The following is a 12,485-nucleotide window of genomic DNA, read 5'->3' as shown; positions in this document are numbered from 1 at the left end:
TGCATTGGGCACTTTCTGTTGCTATTCTGCATATTGTAGTGGCAATTTTCATTTTATTCAAAGCATAATATCTAATAGGGATACTAGAGTATCTACTTTAGAAGTAGGCTTTCTAAGCATTCATTTGGAGTTGCCTAATTCTATATGATGTTAACATAGTTAGAAATAAATCAATATTTGCTTGTTAAGCAAGGGCAATTAAAATGCATTACCATGACAGAAAGAACATGCCTGATTTGAAGTTGTATGCAAACCCGATAGTTTGCATACAAATCCAGTGTTTTAGAATCTGCACATGTGCTCACTGTCCCCCCATAGCCACTACGGTTGTCTCAGCCACTACTGCTAACTTATGCTAATAACTGCAGGAGTCACCTGAAGGAAAGAGACGCCTCCTGTTGACATCTCAGATCGGATGATCGCGATGCTTAGAGTCAGCGCCCATCTGAGTAAGTCTAAGATTACTCAGAGTCAGAACGGACAACAGAATTCCTCAGCTGGGGACAGGAAATCTGCGTCATAGACGCAGACACTGATCACACCTATAACATGGGGGCAACACCCTCCCATTTTGGAGAATGGTCGCCGCCCCAGCTTCACCTCCCAGAAGCCGCAGAATGTAATTCATGCTGCAGCTGTGGGGCACTGCGAGCGAGATCACAGATCAAGTTCTGTATATGCAGCGTGACCTTTCCACATGTGCAGATCAAAAAACATTGCAGTATTGGGAAAACAATTGCAATACCATTATGCTCTGAATCCGGCCCAACATGTTGAAGTCTATGGCTCACATATTGTAGATATACAGTAGCTCACTGACAACAGAGCAAACCGTTTCCAGCTGTTTACAAAGCTGGTTCCCAGCAATATGCAGCAGTAGCTAGTTCTTACCATTGCCCCTCTCTGCAAGTACATGACTCTGCTCAGGAATTCAGTAACAGAAGCATGAACTTCACCCTTTCAGTTATTGGATATAGCAGTCAGTCAATTCTATAACAAAATGCACACAGTGGGTGCTTCCACAGTGCAGAAAATATTCCCAGGTTATTATGCAACACAAAAATGGACATGTGTTGCTTTACTCCCAATTCAGAATCAGACCCTTCATTTGGTAAAAGTCAATGTCTAATATAGTACATTTAGCAAGATTTCAATTTGCATAAGAAATAATAATACCTTAGCTGAACCATAAGATGTAAATACCACGCCAAATGTGTTTTGTTGCGGCTGTGCTCACAGCATATAAAAGGTTGCAACAATACATACGGGATGTAGTCAGAATGTCGATAGTTACAATTGTGAAAGACTCCAACGGTAAGTATTAGGGTTAGGGGCATACTTGCCTACCCTCCCGCTTTCTGCCGGAACCCCCGCTTTAAGATGGGAGCCCCCGCTGCCCCAGAAAGTACATGAAATCCCCGGTTTCCTCACTGTCCCATTGAAATTCCTGACTGCGCGTTCGCGAGTCCAGATGTAGCGGGGGCAGGACCCAGGCTTAAAGACATCACGACACTGAATATTATAGTCCGGTCACCATCTAGCCCATCATGCGGTCGCACTACAGTGCCTTCCTGCCCGAGATCTGATGCTAGCGACTGGCAGCAGCAGCAGTGTCCTTCCCTCCCCCCGGCGGTCCACCTGAGCTCATCACATCCCGAACCTATAAGTAGACTGTTTATTGTGACATACTCAGAGCTTGCAATGCAAAGTAACAACAGTCATCTAAGCAGCTTTGTGCACTTTTACTTTGCATTGATTACTGACTTGCTCTGGTGCAGATGATTTCCCATGGGTGGAAGCTTGGAAGGACTGAGAGATAAGAATTGCCTTATCTTGCAAGGTTGTGATCTCAATGGACCGTTTTGTGGGGAGGCTGCCAGTGGGCACCTGCAGACTGCCTGTTATTCCAGAGAGCTGTCCACTGAGATCATTACCTTGCAAGGTAAGGCAATCCAGTTAAACAGGGTACACACTAATAGATATATCGCCCGTTCCATTGAGTGGGCAATATATCTATGGTGCATCACCGGATGTGTACAGCGGATATGTCTGTGAATTACTTTGTTCACAGACATATGCGATCTGCTTTGCAGCACAGCAGATGGCCGATATATCTGAAAGATATATCGATCATCTACTGGTGTGTATGGCCGACCCTCTGATCGCCCATACACATCTTGCGGGGACCCGGCGGTGGTTGACAGCTCAACTGGGCGGGCAATTAAAATGCCCGCCCAGTTGAGCTGTCAAGCTGGCACATCGGGTAGACGATTGGTAAGCGTATATGTACAACCTGTTGACCAAATGGCTGACCTGTCAACTTAGTGTGTACCCAGCTTTAGTTCAGACAGCCCCTGTCTCACACTGAACCCCCACCCCACAAATACACTATCTGAAAACTCATTCTTTTACAAGAGCCTATCATGCTCCTATACGGACACTGGTACACCCATGCTGCTATCCCTATAGCCCACCATAAGTCACTCTCACTCCTCTCTCACAAGCAGGGCCTTCCCTACCCTTTGATCTCAAATCTACATTATTTTGTATAACTTCTATGCCGGTTGTTTATGCAAAATAATTTAGTGTGCATGTTAAAAATAAACATTCAACCATATTTTAGATATGTGTATGCTATTTTTTTTACTATTCCATTATTCCTTTATTTTAGTTTATGCATTTCACATATTTGTAATAATTTTTTGTGGGATAGTTAATGTAGATTATCATAGCAGTGTTATGGTGTAGATATTGGCCTTGATTCAGACCCGCTTGCTGCCGCAGGCAGCTCGCACGGTCTGTGGGCATTTTTTATTTTTCTTTCCTGCCGCTCTTAAGGCTGCGGGAGACCTCCCACAGCTTGTGCGAGCGACCTGGAGACCGTCGCGATTATCGCGACCATCAGCCTTGCGACAAGACCCTGTGGCAGGGTCTAGGCTGCCGCAAGACCGAGTGGACTTCCTGCTCTAATAGAGCAGGAAGTCCACTACTGACATCAGTAGTGATGTCAGTAAGCCCTCCCACAAATGCCAGGCGTTCCTAAGGGAACGCCTGCGTTTGTCCAACCACCCCCCCTACCCGCCTACAAAACGGGGTGAGCTGTCACTCACCATCGATAGCCGCCCATTAGCGACTGAAGTTCAGTCGCTCAGCAGGGCTTGCGCATGCGCACGCTGGATGTGGAGCATGTGCAGTGGCCAAACATCGAGCCGCTTGCGAGCACTATGCGCTCGCGAGTGGCTCTGAATCAGGCCCATTGCCCGAAACACAAACCTGCTCTGGTGGCATAATATGCTCTTAGGGTCTGATTCAGAGGCACTCGCTGTTTGTGAGCACTCGCTCTGAATCAGGGCGGATTTTTTTATTTTTATTTTCCGCCTCCAGGCCGCTCGCATAGCTGTGGGTGACCACCCACAGCTTGTGTGAGCGGCCTGGCGATGGTCGCGATTATCACGTCCATCGGGTTTGCAACGAGACCCTGTGGGAGGGTCTCGGCTCCCGCAAGCCCGAGTGGACTTCCTGCTCTAATAGTAGGGCCGCCCACAAACGGCAGGCGTTCCTAAGGGAACGCCTGCGTTTGTGCTGCCACCCCCCTTCCCCGCCTACAAAACGGGGCGAGCTGTCAATCAACATCGACAGCCGTCCCGTCTTGTAGAGAGCCCCGGAGCTCCGTCGCTCCGGGGCTCACGCATGCGCATGCCGAAGGCGGCGCATGTGCAGTGGGGGGAAATCAACCCGCTTGCGAGCGCTGTGCGCTCCACCTCCTGGCTCTTCCAGTATGTCTGTAGCATAGCACCAGGGACGGTTCGAGGCCCGTTCCAGCAGAGCGCTCACACATAGTGGGCTCTGTGTGGCCAACGCAGCCGAGACCCATGCCATAGACTGGCCCGGGCAACCCGTGGTCTTCATGGTGGCTCCGATGCGGGCCTGGCCTGGATGTGACCCTACAGATGGCGGCATGGTGCTCAGGTGATGAGGGGCTGAGGTGATCAGGACAGAAATGAGGGGCTGAGGACGGTGATGAGTGGCTGAGGTGATGAGCTGTTGAGGTCAAGGAAGAGGTGCTGGGAGCTGATGAGGGAGGAGCTGAGGACTGTGATGAGGGGCTGAGGGCTGAAGACAGTGATGAGGTTCTGGTGAGTTGCTGAGGGAGTTGGACCAAGTTCCAACCCACTGATCTGGTCTGAACTCTCTGGAGGGAGGCTCCCACTGGTTTCTCTGGACTCTCTGGAGAGAGGCACTCACTTGTCTGGATTTTCTGGAGCGACTGGAAGCACTCACTGGTCTGGAGCACTCACATTGTCTCTTGCAATTTTTTTTGTTTTTTTTCCCTGTCGGGGCTAATATGTGTGTTTATTTTTTTCTGTTGGGGACAATGGACCTCATTCAGAGGCGGTTGTTAGATGCAAGCGGTCGCTCTGAATGAGGGTGGCCGCTTGCATCTTGTAGTGCTGCCTCTTAGTCGATCGCTAAGCTGTGGGTTACCACCCACAGCTCTAGCGACCGACCAGGGTGATGGTCGCAATGGTCAAGACCATCGCAACCATCGGGGCTTGCGATGAGACCCTAAGGTTGGGTTGCGGCCGCCCACAAAACAGCATGCATTCCTTAAGGACCGACCAGGGTGATGGTCACAATGGTCAAGACCATCGCGACCATCGGGGCTTGTGACGAGACCCTTGAGGTTGGGTCTCGGCAACCACAAGCCCCAGGGAGCTTCCTGCTCTGATCGAGCAGGAAGCTCCCCACTGACATCACTGCTGATGTCAGTGCGGCCGCCCACAAAACAGCATGCATTCCTTAAGGACCGACCAGGGTGATAGTCGCAATGGTCAAGACCATCGGGGCTTGCGACGAGACCCTAAGGTTGGGTCTCAGCACTTGCAAGCCCCAGGGAGCTTCCTGCTCTGATAGAGCAGGAAGCTCCCCACTGACATCACTGCTGATGTCAGTGGGGCCACCCCCAAATGGCAAGCGTTTCTTTGGGAATGCCTCCGTTTGGCCGACCACGCCCCCTGCCCACCTCCCAAACGTAGCGAGCTATCACTCACCATCAACAGCTCGCCTCCTTTGGTGCAAGACCCCTAGCGACGGAGCACCTGTCGCTAGCCGGATCTCGTGCATGCGCACATTGGAGCCGGCTCCGACGTGCGCATGCCCAGCGGGGGAACATCGACCCGGTTGCGAGCGCTCAGCGTTTGCGACCGGGTCTGAATGACCCCCAATGTGTTTGTGTGTTTTCTTTTATGTGGAGGTCAATGTGTGTTTTATTCCCCTGTGGGGGCTTGAATCCTTGGTATTTCTTTGTTTCTCTTCTGTGGAATAATTGTTTAGTTAAAAAATAAGAAATATTTTTTTTTTTGCTTAATAAAAGTATTAATTATGGATATACTGTAGTTGGATTGGCGGTGGGAGGACTCCAAAATTTCTCACACAAGGTGCTAGTATACCTGGGGCCATCCCTGTATAGCTCTGATGTCAATATGTCCTCTTCTCACGATCCAATACAATGCCGGTGATCATTGAGTAAGTATGTTTTTTAGTACTTTGAGCCAGGGATGTATCCATAATAGGTGCACCTTGTACCCCAGAACAAGATCTGATCTAATTGCTGAGGTCATATTTATCCATTCTTCACATGCACCATATTTTTGAAGAAATTAATTGGAAATATTGCAAAATGCTAAAAGATACACCCTGGAATTACTATATATTTTTATGGCCTTTAAAGCTCTATGAAAAGACCAACTGGTGCCAAAGCCAAGTGTGGAGATGACACCTTAACTTGAAGGCCACATCCTTCACTAAACACCTCTCACACATCCTGTTGCCCACTGCTTCATTACACGTCCTGGAAAGCTAGATTTTGGCGGTTTTAGCAGCGATAGTAATCTAACAATGGGGAGGGAACGATTGGGTACTGTAGAGGTGACTATTTTGTTGGATGGATAATAAAAGTGTAGCTTATCCTGTTACCACAGCACTTAAAATCTTACAACACGGTCAGTAATTGTTTTGGCTATTTCCTACAGTTAAAAGCAAAGCTGCAGGAATTTTATATGACAAATACAATTAAATGGATATCAAAGACATTGTGACTGTGGATTCAAAGTCAAAATGTTTATGTGATAATCGAATAATAACACACATTTATCATATACAGAAGTTCACACTCTATTGTTCCTATAATCTGCGTTTTGCAGAACACAAGGAGGCCAAATCAATTGTTCAGTCTGAAAAAGTAAAAAGGAAATCAAAATATCCAGAAAATGCTGTTTTCCTGGAACTATATTGATATAAACTGATGATAAGAGTCTGCAGGCAGTTAGTCTGCCTCTCCTCCTGCTGTAGGATTATTATAGCATGTGCAATGCTTTCTCTGCTTCTTATCCTTCTGATATGTATTGTATATGAATACACAATGAATCTGCATTGTTATGGCCACATCTGTCAAAATGAGGCAGCAAATATGTTCTCCTTATATGGAAAATAAATCTTTAAGTAAAAGTGAAGGAAAGGCTTTAGTGCAGAGCTATTCAACATGCGGCTCTCCAGCTACTGTGGAACTATACATCCCAGCATGCCCTGACACAGTTTTGCTATCAGGGCATACTAAAACCGTGGCAAGGCGTTCTGGGATGTGTAGTTCCACAGCAGCTGGACGGCCACATGTCAAGTACCCCTGCTGAAGTTTAGTGACTACACGGTAGAGGGGCTAGAAAGTAATGCCTTTATTAATTAAGGGAATGCATCTGGTAATCTCTTGGAAACAGTGCCGGTGCAAACCTGCTTACTGTCCCCCACTCTCCTCCCTCCCACACCGCACACACTGTAAAACTGCCAGAGCCATTTACATTTATTAGTTTAAAAGTTACATACATACATTTTTTTCATTATTTATTTTTTAATGTTCCGCCCTGCAGTATACCCCGCTGCTACTGGTATTTATTTAACCAGTGCCATACAAAACAGACATTATTAATATATATACTACAGCAACAGCATAGCAGTACACTACACTTAATAATTTACTATCTATGAAGACTCAGGAGTCTATTTACTAAGCAGTGTTAGGAGACAGAGTGAAAAGTGATAAGGTGCCAGCCAATCAGCTCCCAACTGCCATCTCACAGGCTGTGTTTGAAAAATGACAGTTGGGAGCTGATTGGCTGGCACCTGATCACTTTCTTATCACTTTTCACTATGTCTCCTAACACTGCTTAGTAAATAGACCCCTCAGTCTCTTTTCAGCCAGGGCGGCATCCCTATTCTTTGTTTCTGATAGTAGGAGGAGCTAAGGGCATGCTTGCCTAACCTCCCGATTTTAGTGGGAGGCTCCCAATTTTTAATTAATCCTCCCGCTCCCCCGCAAGTATACATCAACTCCAGGAATTATTTTTTTTTTAACTTCGGACCGCGCATGGGCGAGTATGTCAATGCTGGGGGCGTTGCCTGCACAGGACGTCATGACAGGCTACCGCGGGGTTGTGAGTAGCGGTGGTCGGCTAGCCAGCAATGAGATCATTGGGCAGGCTGCTTGCATCGGCGGAGGTAAACAGCGGTGCTCTGATCAGCGGCGCAGCACCAGCACTCTGAAAGGGCACTCATTGACAGCCATCCATTTAATTATTAAATGGATGGCTGTCAGTGAGTGCCCGAGGGAGAGTGAGGCAGCCTGCTCACAGCCAGCAGCTCAATCCTCCCAGCAACTACTGTCCTGAAACTCCAACCGCTCCGTACACTTTAAGGTAGGACACTCTCCCTCTCTCACTACACTCCCAAGCATGGGATTTATTATGTACCTCCACCGTGCAGTTCATGTACAGATGCTGACTGCAGAGTGGGAGATAAAATATATTATACTTGCACCCATTTTAATGTACCCCCATTTTGCATGGAACAGTAATTTCCTGGAGAAAAATAGCTTTCTATCATTTTCAATGATTTTTTTTCATCCAAAATTTGCGCTGTCATTTTTTGCCAAAGTACGCATCTTATGATACATTTTTGGGGTGATTTATCATTAGGGGGGTGTCCAAAGGGTTCTGAATAAATCCCCACATTTTTAGCCAAAAATAGGGATTTTGCATTTATTTTCTCTTGGTCTGGGATGGAGAAAAATTGCCTCCAGTCTTTTTTCTCCATTTTTGCCTGTTTGTCATTTTTGTAATTGATGAAAAAAATGGCCGTTTTCGCCACTAATTGAATACGGCCCTAAGTCGAAGACTGCTGGTTCTCGTGACTTATCATGGGTGTTTAGTCACGAGAACCAGCATTTTCCTACTAAAGTGACGGCCGGGCGGGTCTTAGTGCCACGCCAGCCAGAAAACAGCCACACAGTCGGGGGTGCGAGAAGAAATCCTTTAGACGGACCAAACAGCTCTGTGATTTTGAATAGCACAGAGAACCCATACATTGATGTGTTTTTAAACCCTGTCAATTCCAGTATATTAGAATAAATTCTGTTATGAAAAATTTGTCAATCATATATAAGTAGGAATGCCACATTTTTTTATGACAACAGATGGCACATTTCTTATAGAACAAAAGGGAATTAATTTCAACAACATGCAAAAATAGTTTGGGGAATTAAAATGATTGTATCCTGCAATTGTTCCCCTCTCCTTAGGGTGTTGTAACAATGTTTAAGATTTGACTTATATCATTTAGAAATAAATCACCAGCTCATTTTGGTGTGAGAATGTCCCACAGCCCCAACAATGATATATAACACCCAAGTTGCTCACATTATGACCAGCAACAGCAGGTGCTAGAAATGGAGGAGTGATCTAGAAAAGAAAGAGACAAAACCCCGAGTACACTGATGTCACCCAGCACAAAAATACAGAATAAAGGTGCCTTTTCTTCTGAATAAAATGCAAAAGTCTTAAAAATACAGATTTGCAAATATATGATAAGCTCCTCATCACTTCTACCTCCAGATGTCCTATCCTCTAATCTCTGAGCTGTACCAACAAATATGGTGGTTTCAGCAATGATGCCCTAGGTATTGCATTTTGTTTTCTAGCTTACTGTATACAGTGACTACAGAGCTCAAAGTCTTCCAAAATAGTCTGCATTTACACTTTTTACAGTATATTGTTATGGCTATTTTCTATAAATAAAAGAGGAAATAAAGGCTAGGGCAAATACAATAACATGGCTATCAAAGACATTGTCACTGTGGATTCGAAGTCAGAATGTTTGTGATAATGGAATAATAGCCAGAACATTTGTCCCAACTGCTGGGAACATTGGGTGGTATGTCCGTAACCGCGGCACACAGAATATATATGTAAGGTTCCATTTATAAAGCACAGAGACGCAGTAGATGATCATCTGTGGTACACTTTCATTTGCACAAGTGCTTCTTTTTCCCACAAAATGCAAATGTTTACACGGCAAAATGGTACTATTTGTGTACTAGCTGCCCAAATGGACATGAGAAGGGCAATGTAGGCACAACCATAGCAACATTTAATTTTGCAGATTGGAACTTTTAAAATAGATAAAGCGGTAGAGGGGACACAGTTTTAAGGTTAAGGTGCCCATACACTGTGCATTAGGCACCTTGCGCAGCGACAGCCGATCCAACAGCCTACATATCGGGCGGTCCCCACACACGGAGCGATCCGCTGCCTGACCACACGATATGCCGCCCCCCCCCTTGCATAGCGCTGCATGGGATCGAACATTGCATCACCAGATCTTATGTGCAGCATGTAAGATCTGGAGGTGCGATGTACGATCCCACAGGAGCGTGCACTGGGCGATATCATGCTCACACACGGTACGATATAGCAGCGATATTGTACCAATCCATCAGATCGGCTGCTATATCGCACTGTGTATGAGAGCAGCTTTAGTCTTTGCTATGAAGTTGGTAGCACAGCTATTTTCACTAGACAAATCATTATCTTGTATACTTTATCGGGCAAATTATAGGGCAAAAAGTCCTATCACTGTATTTAAGTATTACACAGTTATGAAGTTAGGGGTTATTTTCAATATACAACATTAACTAGATTGTATTGTAGCTCTTACCTTTCCTGAAACTTTTCCCAGTTCTCAATCTTGCAAAAATCATTGTCTTTGAAAAGTGACATTTGGTTTCTTATCAAGTGATGTGTGGCCGCCCCCCTGCATCACAATACCACTGTTATGTAATAGACTTTTCACTACATTCAGATTTAATGATTTTGACAAGAACACTTGGCCATCCGTTTGAAAATGGAAATAGTTATAAAGTTGGTACATCTACTAGGGAGTATAATCTAGTTTGCACATTTAAAGCCAGAAAAAATACTGAAAAGCAAGAAAGTGTTGTTAGCACTTCATAATATATAGATCTCATGTAGTAAATCCATATACTGGACAACTGAGTACACTCCGATTACTTACACAACGCCAAGTGCAGCCTAGGCCTTATAAACCACTCTTTAATTTAACGGACCGTATTTTTCTCCTGGTCAAGGTAAGCAAAGTGGATGGGCCAACTTTTGTACATTGTGCAGTGGTTGACCTTTAGCAAATGCCTTTGGTTCTGTATGTAGGTGTATATATAATTTATACATTCCACTCAGTGATGCTTAACCACACAACCAAATGCTGCTACATTTAACCATAAAATATAACAATAAACAGATCTGCTGTTACTGATAGCTCCCTAGCTGCCAATTACTTTTTCAGGTTGGATGACTATGAATCATGCATTTCAAAGTCTGTCTGAATGTAATCCAAGGGGATCAGTGTTTGTGAGAAAATAAGTGAATTAGTATGGATTAATAGCATTGACTTGTGCTGGGAGATGAACCACTTCTCTAACTGAGTGCTAATCTTGCAGGGTACTATCCAGTAAATAATGCAGATGTCTTCATTAAGGATCCAAATTTGTGGTTATGGCACCAGTGACATCCATGAAAGTCAGTGACTTTTTTCTGACTTTCAGAAATCATTGTGTTAATAACTAGAAATAAAATATGAACATCCAACTCCTAATGATACTTTCGGCTGCATTATGTTATGTGGTGCAGTCAAAACATAGGGAATGGAACATCATGAAATTGTCAGAATCCTAGCCAATCAATTCCTGCTCCATTTTCTGTAAAGTAGTTTCAATGGTGTAAATTCTCAGCAAATAAAAAATGTCTGACCTAAACATAAAGGTGACATACTTACAGGGTTGGTAAGTGATGGGAAGCTGCTTGGAAACCCCCAGCGTATAATTTTGATGCAGCATTATTATTTATGGAAGATTTATCTTCAATTTGAATAGACACACATAGGGCAGTGTTTCTAAGCAGTATGCAATTCTAAAATTGATGACACAGTAAAAAAATCTCTGTTTTGCTTTAAACAGCATCATTTTAGCCTTCCAAATTGGAGTTATGAAATTTGTTTTTATTTTTTATTTTTTTTTGCTGGAAGCCAAAATTCTGTACTACAGTAAGCACATTCAGAAAGGAAATATAGCATTGATAAATTGTGCCATAGGCAGTTGATTAAAGGGACAAGGTGATCTTTGTACCTCTCTCGTCCTGGTTTTCTGAGCCTCCGTACCACAATCCAGCTGAGGTTCAACTGTGCGAATCACAATCTTTTCAATAAACTTTATTTATAAAGCCATTCTCACTCAAAATATTCAGGGAAATATAAAAGCTGGCATCATGTGACCAGGCAGTGCCTGCTTGCCATTTTGTGCTGCAGTGAGGTAGTAGTACAATGAGAGCTACAGCTAGTATGGCAGGAGCAACTTGCATCCTCCTGTTTTCCTGCAGCTCAGTATCTCCTCATCAGTTATATACTGTACGTCCTACAACACCTGCGTCTTTTTGATGCTCTGAGGATTTTTCTTCCTTACAGTCATGGTCAGTGGACATGTCTGAAACCTAGAGCCATGTCATCCACAAACACTGCTACTTCTCCTAAGCAGGGGCGTATCTACCCATTGGCCCGGATGGCACTCGCCAGGGGCGCCAGCCAAGGGAGGGCGCCATCTGGGGGTGCCACCTGTGGCCAGGGGGTAGAATGAAGGCAGGGCCACTAGGACTGTAGTCCAGGGTACGCCCCTGTGGCTCTGCGGCTCCTCAGTGCAGCAGCAGCAGCGATGAGACGCACATGACGTCGTGACGTCATACGCGCTTTGTTCAAAAAAAAAAGCTTTATTTATTCAATTGTACCAGGCAGCCACCGGCAAGCAATGGCGACTTCCCGGACCTTGACATCTAGGAAGTTCTGTATCTTGGTATCTAAGGACCAGTCGTGTCTTATGTGATAGGGGACTCATTATATAATGGTGGACTGCTGCTCTGTATATTTATCCCCTATTTGTACTAGATTACGGGCCTGATTCAGATCCACTCGCGAGTGCCAGCGCTCGCAAGCAGCTCGATGTTTGGGGACTGCGCATGTGCCGCGTCTGGCTTGTGCATGCGCCAGCCCACCGAGCGACTGAACTCAGTCGCTGCGGGGATCGCTACAAGACG

General features: G+C 45.2%; 1 protein-coding gene across 4 annotated transcripts in view; it reads left to right on the top strand.

Moving 5' to 3' along the window:
* The window catches only part of DMD (dystrophin), a 2,214,077-nt gene that overhangs the window by 1,820,320 nt on the left and 381,272 nt on the right, over positions 1-12,485 (top strand). The gene's annotated exons all lie outside the window — the stretch shown is intronic.

This window comes from Taudactylus pleione, unplaced genomic scaffold (genome assembly GCF_031769625.1).
Source record: "Taudactylus pleione unplaced genomic scaffold, aTauple2 ptg000609l, whole genome shotgun sequence".
NCBI classification, from domain to species: Eukaryota; Metazoa; Chordata; class Amphibia; order Anura; family Myobatrachidae; genus Taudactylus; species Taudactylus pleione.
This window is presented reverse-complemented; position numbering and strand designations above follow the sequence as displayed.